We start from the raw sequence: 15,285 nt of genomic DNA, 5'->3' as shown, positions 1-15,285 counted from the left end.
TAGATCATTTAAATCACATTTAAAAAGAAAAAAAGCCCAAAGTTGGTAATTTAGGTTCATAAATGAAGAATGAAGTAATTATAATAGAAAATTAAAGATCATTTACATCTAATCACAGTAAATATATTTAAGTAGCTTCTATAGGAACATATGACCAGCTTTATCTAATAGCAGAGAAGTGTTAATAAAACAGGATGGGTTTTTTTCCCCTTGAAGTGTGCAGTAAATAAGCAGCAGCATTCCCACAGCTGAGAGGAGAATTGGGCATGAATTATTCATACTGCCTGGAATAGATTTAGATTCTTTCAGACATTCAGTGAGTTTTGCAGTCTAGATGCAATCTTTCAATAATTCAAATGTCATCAGAAAAGAATAAGAAGTCGCGTTTGGAAACATCATAGTAAATAAGTTTGAAGTGTTGAAAATATACAATGCAAGGACAAAATAAAGTTATTGTTTAGCTGGTGTTTGAATTAAATTCTTTATATTATTAGGTTGACTATGAGCTACAAAATAAGAGATTTTAAAATGATGTTGTCCTGTGGAGGAGTAGCATGAGTAGCAACATTTCTGAGTGTCAGATAGAGATGTCCTGAATGTAAATGTTAATTCTGAGAGGATAAAACCAACTAACATCCCTGAATTTATGCAGATCACCTTTTTGATTTTAATTCAAACTAGTTCAAAAGATTTTTTTTGAAGTTAGATGTTGTTTTTCAAAGCTCAGAAAGGTTAAGTATTAAATTGCTACTGTGAAGTCTAAGTATATGAAATTGTTTACTGATTTTATCCAGTAAATAGCAATTTATTTTTTTTTTTGCTAACATGGTAATTCCTGATCATACTTTGCTATTTCCAGTAATCCTCAATCTTCCCTCAACAAGTATGACTTTGAGGTAGAATTGTACCATATTTACCTTCACAGGAGTTCAGACTACCTTAGGTGTTCTTACTCTCTAAAGACAACTTGTCTCAGTCAAAGTGAAACAAGAGCCCTCTAAACAACAAACATGAGAACTCATTGATGAGGCAGATGAAAATGTCCTCTCTGTCCAGTATTGCCTAGGGCCCTTTCTTCCAGTTCTATTTTCTAGTGTTGATACTTTCAGTGGCTCTCATGGTTGAATTCTGAGTCCTCTTGAATCCTTATAAAAGTTTCATTTCTTCTGCCTTGGAGCAGCTTAGCTCTTGGTCTGCCCAGAAGCTGTGTCTCTGTCTGCACTGCTCCTGTGGTTGCCTATCCCCCTCTGCATGCTCAAATCCACACTTTAGGAATTTCCCAGTCTTAGTACTCACAGCTAAGAGGCTCCTTCTACAAGACCCAAAGTAGGAGAAAAGCAAAAGCAGCCTCATTCGTTCTAAAGATACAATTACAGTTTTTCAAAAATAGCAACAAAAAACTATGCAATAGCCCATTGAACAAGGCAACGAGCCATCCATTTACTACACATGCACTTTTATAACCACATTTAATGACAACTGACCTTTATATATTTCTGTCACCCACACACATACATATGTATGTAGCAATAGGAACTCCGGAAAGAGCCAAACTGCACTGCTCCACAGAAAGAAGAATAGTTCAACCAGGCATCACTCCCCATCCTCCCATTCCAGTTGGCAGGACTGGGGTCAATGTGATGGATCCAGGATACAAATAGATCACTGCTGAAATGATGGTCAAGGTCATATTTTATTCTCACAGAACAGAATAGGGAAGTTTGTCTTTTTATATTTGGTCCATTTGTACTTAAATTATTTCCTTGTTTCCTTCACTCTTGTATTTCATTTAAGTGGCTGATGCTGTAAAAAATGTTCAGTCTCAGTGGTGACACAGTACTTCCAAGTGGCAGACACAGAGGGGGCACATTATAGTAGTTGTTTGCACCTCTGCCTCAGGCATCATTAACAAGAGTGAACATCTGCTGGGTTCCAGAAATAGAAATTCTTATAAGCCCCATCTCTCACAAGACTACAGAATGTCTAAAAGGTTTTTAGAGAGATTCAGCTGACAGCACCAGTCACAGCACAGTGTTTTATCTGATCAGAGACCCTTGATTTCTGGTCTGCTATACTGGTAAGAGGTGGGAGGAGAATCTGATTCAAAACTAGCCTGCCAACAGAAGTGCTAGAAGTGCCTCTGAGCAATGAGTTGCACACACAAACACACACATTTTCACAAATGAAGGCTAGAAAACACAGTCCATTCCTCACCTAAACTGTTAGTCATGTCCATTTTAACCTCAGCTGAGAGTATGATTTACTAAGTCCTGAGCCAAAGGACTCTGAGTGCAACACAGAGCTGAGTGTACAGGGAAGGGAACTAAACTGTGGCATTGAAAAGCAGGCACCTCCAGTGTCAGACGTGTTTGCTTTGGGTAATCTTTCTGTCCTTGCACACCAAGGTCCTCTGAGTCTCACATGCCCTTTTTTTTCTCCAATATATTTTCTCCTTCAAAAATAAACTGGTTACCATTGATGTAACTGCAATAAGAGCAAACTCTACAAAACATGTAGCAATTTCAACTCAATAGTTTTTTTCCTTAACTGAGTAAAAGTAAATTGAAATATGTTAAAATAAATTCTCACACAGTCCTCAGGTATAGGGAGTGCTAAATGGGAACATTAACTGAATACTGACAGCTTGAAAAAACATTCATTACATGGTGCCACAACAGTTTCTGGAGCACAGTAGTGGAAAGATACACACTAATAATATCCCAAGGTCCTTGTAACCTCCTGCTGGTATGGGGCAGATTTCATCAACAGATGCAGAGAGCAGTTATTAGGAGACTATGCCTTAATGCAGAAATAACAGAGAAAGACTTCTGCTTTTCTTCAGGAAAAAATTGTCTTAAAAGGCTGGAGCAAAATCGAAATTACAGAAAGGGTACACAACAACTACTCCAACATAGAGGAAAAAATGACATCTCAAGTTTCACCAGAGACACCAGTTTCTTTCAACACCAAAACTTTCTTGAGAAAAGTGGTGTAGCTGAGCACCATGTGCAGTGCTCCACTTCCTCTCTGCTCACATGTTGATATATGCCACACCTCTAAAGGTACTCATTTCAGTGTGGTCAGGCACCCAACTGCATCTTCCTCCATCAGAAAACCATCAGGATCTTGCTTAAAATATAAGCAAGATATATAAGCAAGCCAAAGGCCCACAAGAATGTACCATACAACATTCTTTAAGACAACCTCCAATTCTGCTTCTTGCAAAGTGTAAAATTTTTAAACCTCATCACCTCCACTGGCTAACCTGAATTTCTGGTTCCTCCTGCTTTTATGTTGAACTATGATCCTAAAGATATTTTTCTAACCGAAATGATTCTATGTTTTGGTGTTTTTTTGCGAAAATCTTAAATGTCACTGTCTTAAGGTAATTTTTCCTCAAGGAAATAGATTTAGAGAAAACAAACAAAAAAACAATAGAACCCAAGAGTTACCTGAATTTTTTTCTGAATTAGGCACACCTCAGTAAATACAAACTATGAATACAAAGTATTTGATGCTTGACACCTGTGTTTTCTTAAAAAATGTTGGCATACAATTTATTTGTATCTTTGCTCATTTTATTTGTGATTCCTTTCATTATTTCTGTGTGCCCAAGATATTTACAGAAAGGATAGAGACATGATCACTCCAAACATAATTTGAATAACTGTTATATGGGTAAAAAGTCTTGCAGCAGTACATTTATTTTAGCATTAAAAAAGATTCTCTCTGTAATAAATTAACATGGTTACTTTCAGGTACAATTTCATAAAAAGATAGGCACCATTTCATCCATTTTCATTTCGCCTAAAGGATGAGACTAGGAAGAAAGTGAGGGAAAGACAAAACCATGTAATAGAAGGTAACAACAAAGAGCAAGGCTGAAAGGTTGGGTTTGAAGGGTACTTCAAAATATTAAAATGCACAGCAAAAATCCTATTGTTACAAGTGCAAACATAAGCATTTCTGCAGCACTCACTGTGAGTACATTCCTATGTGTTGATCAAGAATATTATTCCTTTTGTCAAAAGCCTTACTGAGGCTCTCTAGGCAATTATTTAATTTTCAACAAAATTTGCTATGAGAAGCATTTCTGTATTTCTTATTTTTGTAGTTCTTACATTTGTTCTGTTGGATATTAGCATTGAAACAAGTTCTTCTCATTAGAAGCCTATTCTTTACCTGGAGCCATAACATTTCCACTGAAAAATGACAATGATGTCACAGAGGCAAATCAAAATAGTGATCCTGTTTAAAAACTGATGATTACAGGGTTGTTCTAAAAGTGAGCAGGTATCCCAATGATTGTTTCAAAATGGAGCTTCCCATGTCCTAATTTTCTTAAAATACAAACTAGATTGGAATGTTAGAATTCTTTCCTTTGCTCTCTATACACACCTTACCTACTATACTGTTACCCACTGCACAGCATTTGCAATTCCTACGGATTTATGAGGCAGAGAAGCCCACCAACTCCCTTTTATCCATGTTACAGAAAATAACCCCTTCTAAATATGACTTCAACACCTTCCTGTAACAGGGGCACAGACTGAACAGCTACTGACCATTGCTTCAAGGTTACTCAGGACAATCAGCAACTGGGTGGTGAGCAAAGAGCAACATGGTGAGCATCACTGCCATATAAATTAGGTCAAATACTGAGACTAAACAGTACAATCATGACAAATAACAAAGGAGTCTATTCATATGTTAAAATCAAAGATGTGTCTTGGCAGAGTAATAAATGCAGAAAAAAAAATCATATCCAGAGGCTGCTGGAATATTCAAATTAGGCTATTCCTATGGCTACCTGGAAATATTCAGAGCAAAGAGAATCTTGGCAGGAAAATGTTATGGAGAATTGCATCCTCTCTTCTGAAAGATTCTTAGTATTTTTAAAGTATTTCAAGATTATGCTCCACCCCATCTCTTTTTCCTCCCCACATTCTTACAGCAAACCATCAGGCAAAACCAAAACCAAATTAATCAAGATTTGGAAGTTGTCTTGGTTGAAAGAAGGGGTGGAGCTGAGCACTGTATGGGCATGGCCAGGTTGTTCTACACCATGCACCTTTTCATAAAGAAGGGGTGGTTTCAGCAGGAAAAGCTGGCTGCCGCTCTTGAATTGTGAGATCTTATTTGGAATTTCATTTCTGGCTGGTTTTAAAACCAGCACAGAAGTTAATCTCTCCTGTTCCCTGGAGCCAATATTCTTAAAATATAACCACCACATATAATCTAACCACAAATTTAAAGCATCAGGTACCTCTGAGCTCCTTCTCCAACACCACCAAGCTATATTCAGCCTTCTTACATGAATGGCAACAGTCTCTACATCATCTAGATGCATTGTCTTCATCTTTGTAACAAGAATGCAAAATAAAGTACAATACCTTATCTTTATGGATGGCTATGTGTATATTTAAGGGGAAAATATAAGTAAGCAGTAACATAAAAGAGCTGTGAAGACATCACCTTATAGTGTTTGTTATTGTACTGCAAGTTGTGAGAAGTGGATAAACAAGGGCTAAATGGGATCCAATTCCATTTCCTACACTGCAGGGAAGTTAGCAGGCAGCATAAGATAAATTACCCTAGTCATAGGTCATCTTTAATGTTTATAGAGCACTTTCCTTGTGAATGATCACAGAGTGAATCATGAACGTTATAAACAAATTACATTAACATGCACAGTGGCTTGCACTTGACAGAAATACCAATAAAAGGAATTCAGTATGCAAGTAATACATACAGTTTCTTGGCTAAATAAGAACTTGGCTTTCATAGACTGAAAAATTACTTTACAAAATCATAAATGGCCAAAATTTTGTCATTCTCTACCATCTCAAACAGAAGTTAGTACCAATCCAAAAGAATCACTGGCTGCTGGCCAAAAGTCGCTACCTCTTCCCTTCCTGGCCTTCAGCAGAAGTTTACTGTCCAGTTTAATTGCCAGATATAAACCTTGCATTACTAGTGTTCTTTAAACTCCCTGGTTACTCACACTAGAATTTTCAGCTATTTATTGATACCAAGTTGGCTTTTGTGTTTTGCTGTTTCATTTGTTGTTTTGTGGTGTGATGTGTTGTGTCTTGTGTGTCTTCCCTCTCCCATTTTTCACAAACTTCTACCATGGAACTATCACAGAGATACACCAGACAATACTGATTAGGAGATGTGGGGGGTAGTGAGGGGCATGATATGGTATAAGGCACACTCTTGGGAGAAATGCATTTGCTTTCTATCCCCTCTCTTGTGAAAATAAATTTTATAAACTTGGAATCATTCTACTGGATTCTGACCAAGAAGGAACTGTAGTTTGTTTACTAAACCAGGTTTATCATGCTCCCATGTAAATTGTCACCATCTTCTTTCATGCATGCCAGGAAACCCAGCCATGAGAATTGAAGCCATATTCTGACTCATCCAATTCCCTGAAGGGTTGGTGTCTCAAGGAGTCAGTCTGTATGCACAAGTACAGACCCACAAGCGTGGCAAGTCATTCAAGCTAATGGGTGTTTATATTTTCATAGTCTTCACACATTCAGAGCCTTTATGCCCAGCTACATCTGTTACTCTTTTCACATCCCTAGTAATGCTCTGTTCCAAGAGCCTTTGCAGACCAACTGACCATATACAGACACGTGTCCAAGTTCATTTATGAAATTCCACATTTCATAAAAGCAGCTACATTTCATGTTGCAGCTTGGATACCACATTCTCACTGAAACAGATTTCTGCTATGGAAAGAAAGATCACTGTCACAAGAAAAATTTTTGTTCAGAGAACTACTGTGGAAGAACAAAGTTTGGACTTTAAATCATGCAATTTCAAGCACAATTTCTGATTTTAGTGCAACAACACAACAGAATGGAAAACCGGAGTTTTAAATGTTCTCTATCCCATGCCTCTCAGATGCAAAAAAGACATGCTCTTGTTCAACAGCCTTTACATTACACTAAGACAGAGTTAACTGCCCTTCTACAAAACAGGCAAAAGTTTAAGCAGATTTTTTTCATTTGTAGTGCTTTGAGTCTATTCTTGCTTAGGGGGATAAAAAAGAAAAAATAAATATTAAAAACCAGACACAACAGAAAGAGGGGAGAAAAAAAGGTCATTTCCATTTCTGTTTTTCACTATAAAATTTCAAACATTCATTTAAAGATATTTGAAATTTAAAATGAGTAAGCTGTGGAATAATATTACTGCTTTCCTTAGGGAAGTTTTTGGCTCTTCTATGTTATAACATAAGCATCTTGCATAGCATTCCCATATTCCTGGCCATTCAGAGTTGACTCATATTCTGAAAACAAGATTCAGTGCTTTTTCTTTTATTTTTCCCACAACTCTGCTTCACAAATCTCTACCGGTTGCCTTAAAATCATCAACACTAGTCAAAAAAGAATAATACAGAATGTCAGAGATGAGAGAGGAAGTTGATACAGAACTCTCTGCATTTGTACTCTTCTGCCTGTAGTGCACACTGCATTAAGTTTTCATCTATATGAATACAGCATTGAAGCACTTTTCTCTATGAAAATGTGACAAAAAATAAAAGAACTGATCAATGCATATGAAATATTTTGAATTATTACTATCTTAAATTGTTATTTCTCTGTAGAAAAAAAACTAACTCTCTAGCTGTTAACACAAAACAAAAGCAAACAAAATAACCTGTATACCTTTAATGCATAATACCTATGCTGTTACTATAGGTAACACTGATAGTCCAAGCAAAATTGTTTTTTAAAATTTCCAGTGCAGATAACTTTATTCAACACCTGCTATTATAATTGCATCATCATAATTTATTGAAATCCAGGAACTACCACCCCCTAAAAGCAGATTATTTTCCAAGTGCAGCAATGTTTTTATCATCTTGGAATTAGCGGAGATGCACATATTGAGAAAAGTCTGATACTAATTTGAAACAAGTTAAAATATGCACAGCTCAAAGCAACTCTGGGTGTTAAAGATATTTGACTTTCTGATTGCTCAGAATAAAAGTTTTTAGAAAAAAACATGTTTTTTCCATTTCTCAAATGAAACATGAACACTTCTGGGTTCGTTTTGCTAGGTAGCATCACTGACAAAAAAGAAACCTCTCCTAATTAATATAAGGAATATATCTGGATATTATATTTCTCCAGAATGCCAATTAATTGTACCATAAAGTAATGCCAACAGCAACGTTTTCTGATTTTAAAACATTTTAACTGCAAGAGCATGCTGATTCTATAACATTGCAAATTACCTCTCCTCACAGTTTCAGGTGCATAAAAGATTTAGAAAATCAATTTTAAAAACCCAAAAACCTCAACGCTAATATGTCTATGCCCAATCTGAAATTAATCACTTCTGCTTGTCACAAGAAGCTAATCTGGTAGCATGGTCACTAAAACATAAAAACTTCAGAAACTCAACTACATGACCTAACACTACACCTCCAGCAAGAAAATGAACACAACAAATAGGTGGAAGATCAGGGCAAAACACATGGAGGGTAGGAACAAAGCCTGTATTCAAGAACAACTTAAAACCAAGAAAAGGAACACATTCAAAGTAGCAATTAAATCCATAGTCAACAGAAGCACTCTTAAAAACCTCACTCACTACTTAACCAAATTACACTATATGTTTCCCCACATTCTCATCCTTGAAGAGAAACACTAAACTCAAAATTTGTGTTTATTTTAATGCAGACTAGAAAAGTAATCTCTAAAACCAAATCTAATCAAGTAAATTCTTCAGATGCCCATTGCAGCAAAACCAAATGGCCAGCAGGCCCTATGAAAGCATTCCAAAAAGCAATGAGTTTTTACACAATGAAAACTAAAAAGAAATACACAAGAACTCACTAAGTCAACATAAGTTGATGCAAAAGCAAAGAAAAAGCAAGCCCCTAAGCAACAAGGCTACAAGTACACAAACATATATTAAACAAGCAGTAGAGCCCTCTTCTTTCTATTTCTTACCTTTCTTCACCATTTTGGGTGTAGTCCAAATTCTCATGAGCATTTTGCTCTGGTTTCTTCTCCAAGCCACAAAGGCACTCCTGCTACCTTTAGAACACTTTTTAGTTTCTGATCTATTTTTTTAGAGGAAAAAAAAAATCTCATTGTTAAGAGATTAATTAATAAATTAGTAACTCAAAACCTTGAATTTATAATCCCTACAAAAAAATCTGTCCTTTCACAGCCCTAGGTCTTTCTCAAATGTTTTATGGTTGCTCTAACAGTGCTAAGAATTACCTAACTCCTGACAGCTGAAAGTCATCAGAAGTTATCAGGACAGCTGGTTAGCAGGTGCTAACAATTCAGAGATCAATGTTTCAATCTTTTAAGACCCAGGGAGGTGCTTCATAACACCACCAATCTAGCAGATAAATGTCTTGAAAGTATATTTGTTTAATTTAGACAAGGATCCAGAAAGAGATGTATACTGACTTTTCTTGAGTGTTTTAGGACACTTCTTTAAAAATTGAATTTATTCATAGTTACACCAGTTCTCTTTTATTCTTTTGTAGATACATCAAAGGGAATTGAGATCTTGAACTGAAATTCAGTAAAACAGGGTAGGCAGTATGAACTTTATCCCTATGAATTAGATTGCTAAACTGCTGCAGGTGCTACTCTCCAAGAGTTTCAGACTTACAGCAAGGAAATCAGATGTGTTATCTATTTAGGGTTTCTGGAATCCAGTTTCCATGATGGTATTTGAAAACCAGAGTACTAAAAGTGGCACTGATCATTATTGCCCTCAATTACAGTATTCTGAGATTCCCAGGTAGCTCAGTGGGTGGGGTTTAAAGACCTTTTTTCTCTACTGACAATGTCACAGGTGTACCCTGTAAACAGTAGGCTGTTGCTAAAAACACCATTATCAGTAGGACTTTATGTAGTATGATAAGCTATGATATTCATATATTTTTATATGCATATAGCCATTAAATCACAAAGATGACATAACACAAATGCATTTAGGATATTAATGAGTTACAGCTTCATTGTTCCAACAAAAATCAGTATATCCAAGCATCTGAAAAGAAGGCTTTGAAAAGAAAAGTGAGCAAAAACCACAATTTTTTTCTAGAAAGTAAGAATTAATTTTAACCTGCAAGTTCATTCTAACCAAGATTGGTGACTTTTAGCAAGTCACCTAAGCAGGCTCAGCAAGCCAATATAGCTTGTGGACTAATCAAAGAATCAGGTCATGAATGTAGTCAAGGTTTACCTGTAAAAGTGTGATATGATAGCAGAGCAGCCAACTATTTTAGTCATGGACAGATGACAAATGATAGCATAGGAAATTGTCAAACCTGATAGTTTAATGGGATAAAAAGCATGGTTGATGCCAACTGCATACCTGAAGAGATGCTTACCTGACAGTCATGGTGCCGTTCACTGCTGCATGTAGGAAAAGCAGGATGCATCAGAAGAATTACCCTCTTTTTCCCTGGAAGAATTCCCAGAATAATCTTTCTTTTTGATGGGCAAACTTTTTGCTTATGGGAGAATTATATAAAACAGAAGAAAGTTGTCCTTGTGTTTCTATCAGCCTATTGTTATTGGATTATCACGGATTTTAATTACTTTCAGGTTTGTAAAGATAGATGAGAAAATGCATGTGTGCAATGGTTTTTTGGAGGAATTATTTATTTTTTTGAGCTGTTCATGTAGGGTAGCTTTTCATGTGCAGCAGTAACACTCATGTGCTTTGAGATATTTTCTTTTAAATTATTAAAAAAGTAAAAATGGACTCATATCACCTGGTGTGCATCTGCAAAGTTTAAGAGAGTAACTCCATGAGACACTGAAAAATAGCCAGGAAGTACACCAGGGTCTGACCCCCATTAACACAAAAAGAAGGTGCTATTTCTATGGCAACTGGCTTTGGTTACGAGTGGAGGTGGTTGACATTATTCTTCTCTGCAGTACCCCTACAGGCCACATAAGAACTGAGGAAAATACATCTTTTCTGGAGGTACAGATTTGTGTTTCAAACCCCACAGAGCAATTTCATCCATCATGCAGCATTGTTATCCCCAGCTGGAAACCCAGGACATACACATTGCTCACTCACAAGGGTGGCAGGATGCCCCCCACTTGGAGGACTTACATTCATTTTCAGTGACTGTGAACTCCAGAAAATCTCTGTGGTTATTGCACATCAGAGGGTAGGCACGAGACCCTAAGCTACAATTATTTTCTTCCTGTTTTGTCCTTTCAAAACTTCATTTCAGTATGGAATAGGCCTTCTCTTTTTATTTTCCCCTGCACTTCATGAGAGGAACTCAGTACCCCTGAAATAGTTGGTAAACACTGTCCTGCAGCAAAGGCACATGCACAGGCACACATTTAACAATTCTCCCTTTCTTGGACAGAGTTAAATGCCCTATGAGGTATATTGGCTTTATCATTGTGAAAATGGGTTTACTGGTGTCTTAGCCAAAACAGTAAGAATGCGTTACGTTATTATGGAAGGCACTACCATGTAATTTATGAACTTCTCCTTCTTAAATGCATTCATGTCCCAGAGACCGACTTTCAGAAATTACATACATTTTCACAGAGAACAGAGGATCCCATAATAATGTTATATTTTTGAACACAGCTTTGGTATTGAGTAAAGCTGATTTTAAGTATGAATGTTGGTTTACCACTGAATAACTTCAGATTCCCTATATTAAACATACATACATTTCCTCAAAGTAGCTTAATTTCTCATTACAAAATGAGTTCTGCATGATGCAGGCTAAAGATTGGAAAAAGAGTGTTTTGAGTTTTCATTAATGACATAACATTTCACTTAAATACTCTGTTTTTCAGGAAGACGTGTATAACATGTCTTTCTGACATGCATAACAAAAATAAATTTTCAAGGAGAAAAAAATATTAAACTTAACAAAAACAGGTACTGAGAAATAAAATTCAAAATTTTCTCTGTGAGAAATATACTTTATTTTGCTGTAGTTTTTTTCTTTAACATTTCTGCTAGCATTGAAGTATTTCCAATGCATAAGGAATCTAATTGGATTCTAAACCTAATTCCTTTATTCTTCGGTTGGTCCAGGATGCTAGACAGCTAAATTTAAAGTAATCTGCAGGGTTTTCTCCATTGTTTTTCATTTGGCAATTCTTCTTTTATAAGGGTCATAAAGGCAACAGTCTGTAAAATCTGTTTCAGGTTTTCTCACTCAGTTGTACTAATCTTGGTATCTTATTCTTTCTATCAGAGGCTTGTGTCTTTCTTTTTTCAATTAGAATTCTCTGAATGATTCTTCATGATGTGGAAAGTCTTCATCTCTTCAAGGAATCTGATTCAGTTAACCTAAAGTGACCTCAATTTTGAACACAATAGAAATAATTTGTTTTCTTTACCTCTACTTTTTAACACAGTCATGCTTAGATGATCTTTTCTGGTAACCTCAGTAAGAACTTAAAAAGAGGATTTAGGTAAAACATTATGGGAAGAGAAAAGCTAATTGAAATTTCAATAAAAAATTAATTGCCACATCCCACTACAATAAAGAGGTCAAATCATCCTCTTACACTCATGGTGCACATTGTCAGAAATACCTTGATGCAGAAAAAAGACCAGTAATGGTACCATTGATCTTGCATTCATTTGCAGTTGGGAGAAGGGCAAAACAAAGCATTTATTAACCCTGTTCTCATCCCAGCACTGTGAAGGTACTCAGAGGTATATGAAATGTCCAGTTGTAAGCTATCAGATGTACACTGTTCTGTACACATTTTTAAAGTCATATAAAATGTAATTTTTAGATCCATCACATTATGAATTTCTATCAAATAAGTTAAGAGTGGTCTGGGAAACTCCCTGGAAGTTTTTCCTGTATTTCCATTCCTTTTAGACACGGTATGATGGGTCTTTTCTTCCTGGCTGTAGTTTCTCCTGATAAAATATATGTTTGTTCATTGCAGAGGACACTTTTGGGAATATCTCCACAGTGCTTGCTGTTTTTCCTGACCTAAACTAATCCCACTCCCATGGCAATGTCATATCCTTGACATTGCTGTTGGATGTTGCTGACAGGATTTCTGATGGATCTTGATATATTTTTCATATAGCAAATACAGAAGTCTGATCTCTCTGTAATACTAATGGTCTACTACTACAACCCGAATGTAGAACATCTGTGACTCATTTCTCATAACTCAACCAGTTACCTTTTTATTTTCTGCTAATAGAGTTCTATCTTTCATGCTTGATTAATCTGCATACAATAAATGAACAGCTGTGCAATCAGTAATTTTTACCAAAGAATAAACTTTCTTGAATCTTAACTATATCAAATTTGCTGATGACAGATACAGTTTTTGTGAAATAAGTTTTCTTTAAGATCCTTTCTATCCAAATGTTAATGTATAGATAGAACTAAATTGTTTGAAGTATATTAATTCATTTTCCCAAAATGTTATAACAATCTTCACATATAGACTTGCATTTCACCCGAATGATCTCTGTCCATTGCAAATATAAACTTCACTTTGTTGTTAAATGGAAAAAGAAAAAAACTTTCTAAAGCTATACTCAAATTCTTATACTATATCTATAGACATGCTCCAATATATTAAAAAACCCTAAAGACACTGAATTCAAAAACATACCAACTTTATTCTATACCATTACTTTATTTTTTCACATGACTTCATGCTGCATTTATGTAAGAAACATTTTGAATTAGTTTGTTAAATGTTTGGGTTTAAAACAGCCATTTCCTTTTTCTTTTTCATTTAATGTAAATTAGTATGTAATGTTCCTCCAGAAATTTTTGTTCTGCAATGTTAGAAAGCATTAAAAATTGCAGTATCTGTAATTGTGTATTGCAGGGAATGTTTGAAAAGCACTGCCTAGTCACAAGCATCATGAATGCATCATTGAGTTCCATGTCCTTGCACTAATGATTTCAATTTCTTTTTAGTACCTTACAGAACTGGCAAATATGCATGTTATGCACAAAGAAACTAGATCTGAACCATCAAGGTAACAGAAACTTATTCTGGATCTGATTGATGCTGAAAAATTACAATAAGACTATATGTTTTAGTGTCTTAGAAATTTTGCCTAAGTACTTTTAGAAGCTGGACTGCATCTAGACTGTGGCATAAAGATGGTCTAGAAACATCCTCTTGAAAAGTATGGTACAACTTTTGGAAGCATGGGTTTTTTTTAAGCTAACTGATTACTTTCAAACTCTATTATTTGTACAGTCACTATTCATGTGATATACAGAAAATCACACATAGTTCTTAAATCAAACAGAAAAGACCACAGGTTAGAGTTTCATGGCTTAACAACAAAGGACCCCTCCCTCTCAGGAGTCAAGAAGAGCTAATTAAGAAAATCATTTTCTTTATTCTTTTTTAAGGAAGTCTAATGTGTTTTGAAAAGGGTTGTGCTGAATAGCATTGAACTTTGAGTGAAATGGTACTGAAATTATCATATCATTTCCAGCTTGGCATTCAAGACCAGCAGCTAATTGCCTGGTATGGCAGCACCCCATGGGGAGGGCAGTCCTGTGCTTTGTGGGTAAGAACTTCTCCAGAGCTAAAGAACAGGGGCAGAAGGCCAACCATTGGAATTAGCACATGTTTATCTCAATAACAAAGGGAATAGGGAAAAAAAAGATGATTTTGCTGTAATAACTGGAAACACATTTTGCTGCTCTTTTTTTCTTCCATTGCCTTCCCTCACTTGAACAAAACCTGAAGACAGACTTTTTCACCTCAGTCTGCATTGAAAAACAGGACGAAGCACTGAAAAGACAATGACTCTTGCTGCATTACCTCACATTGAGGAAAAAAAAGTGTTTAGTACTCAAAAAACCAACACCAAACAAACAAACAGATAAAAACAACAAACAAAAAACCCAAAACAAAACAAAAAACCAAAACAAACTAAATGAAACTCAGCAAATTTTCTTCCCAATTTGATAAAAGTAGCTAATCCTCAGTTACTTCAAATTTTAAGCCACAACATCTTCCATAGGTAATAAGTCCATTTTAAGGAAAGAAATGGGGAATTATGCTTAAACTTTAATTACACTTCTACAGTAGAAAAATCTGCCTATTGAATACAGAGCATGTAAATATCTTTACCTATGTAGAAAAAAGTATTTAATAGATCTTTAATAAATTTCTAGATAGTGAATGTATGAATACTAGGTCATTGCTGACTTCACTGGGAGCAGCACTGGAACAAGGCAGAAAATCATATAAAATTTCAGATTCAGAGAATCAGAGCAGCAATGTTGAGGAAGAC

Source organism: Agelaius phoeniceus, chromosome 4 (genome assembly GCF_051311805.1).
Source record: "Agelaius phoeniceus isolate bAgePho1 chromosome 4, bAgePho1.hap1, whole genome shotgun sequence".
Taxonomy (NCBI): domain Eukaryota; kingdom Metazoa; phylum Chordata; class Aves; order Passeriformes; family Icteridae; genus Agelaius; species Agelaius phoeniceus.
This window is presented reverse-complemented; position numbering follows the sequence as displayed.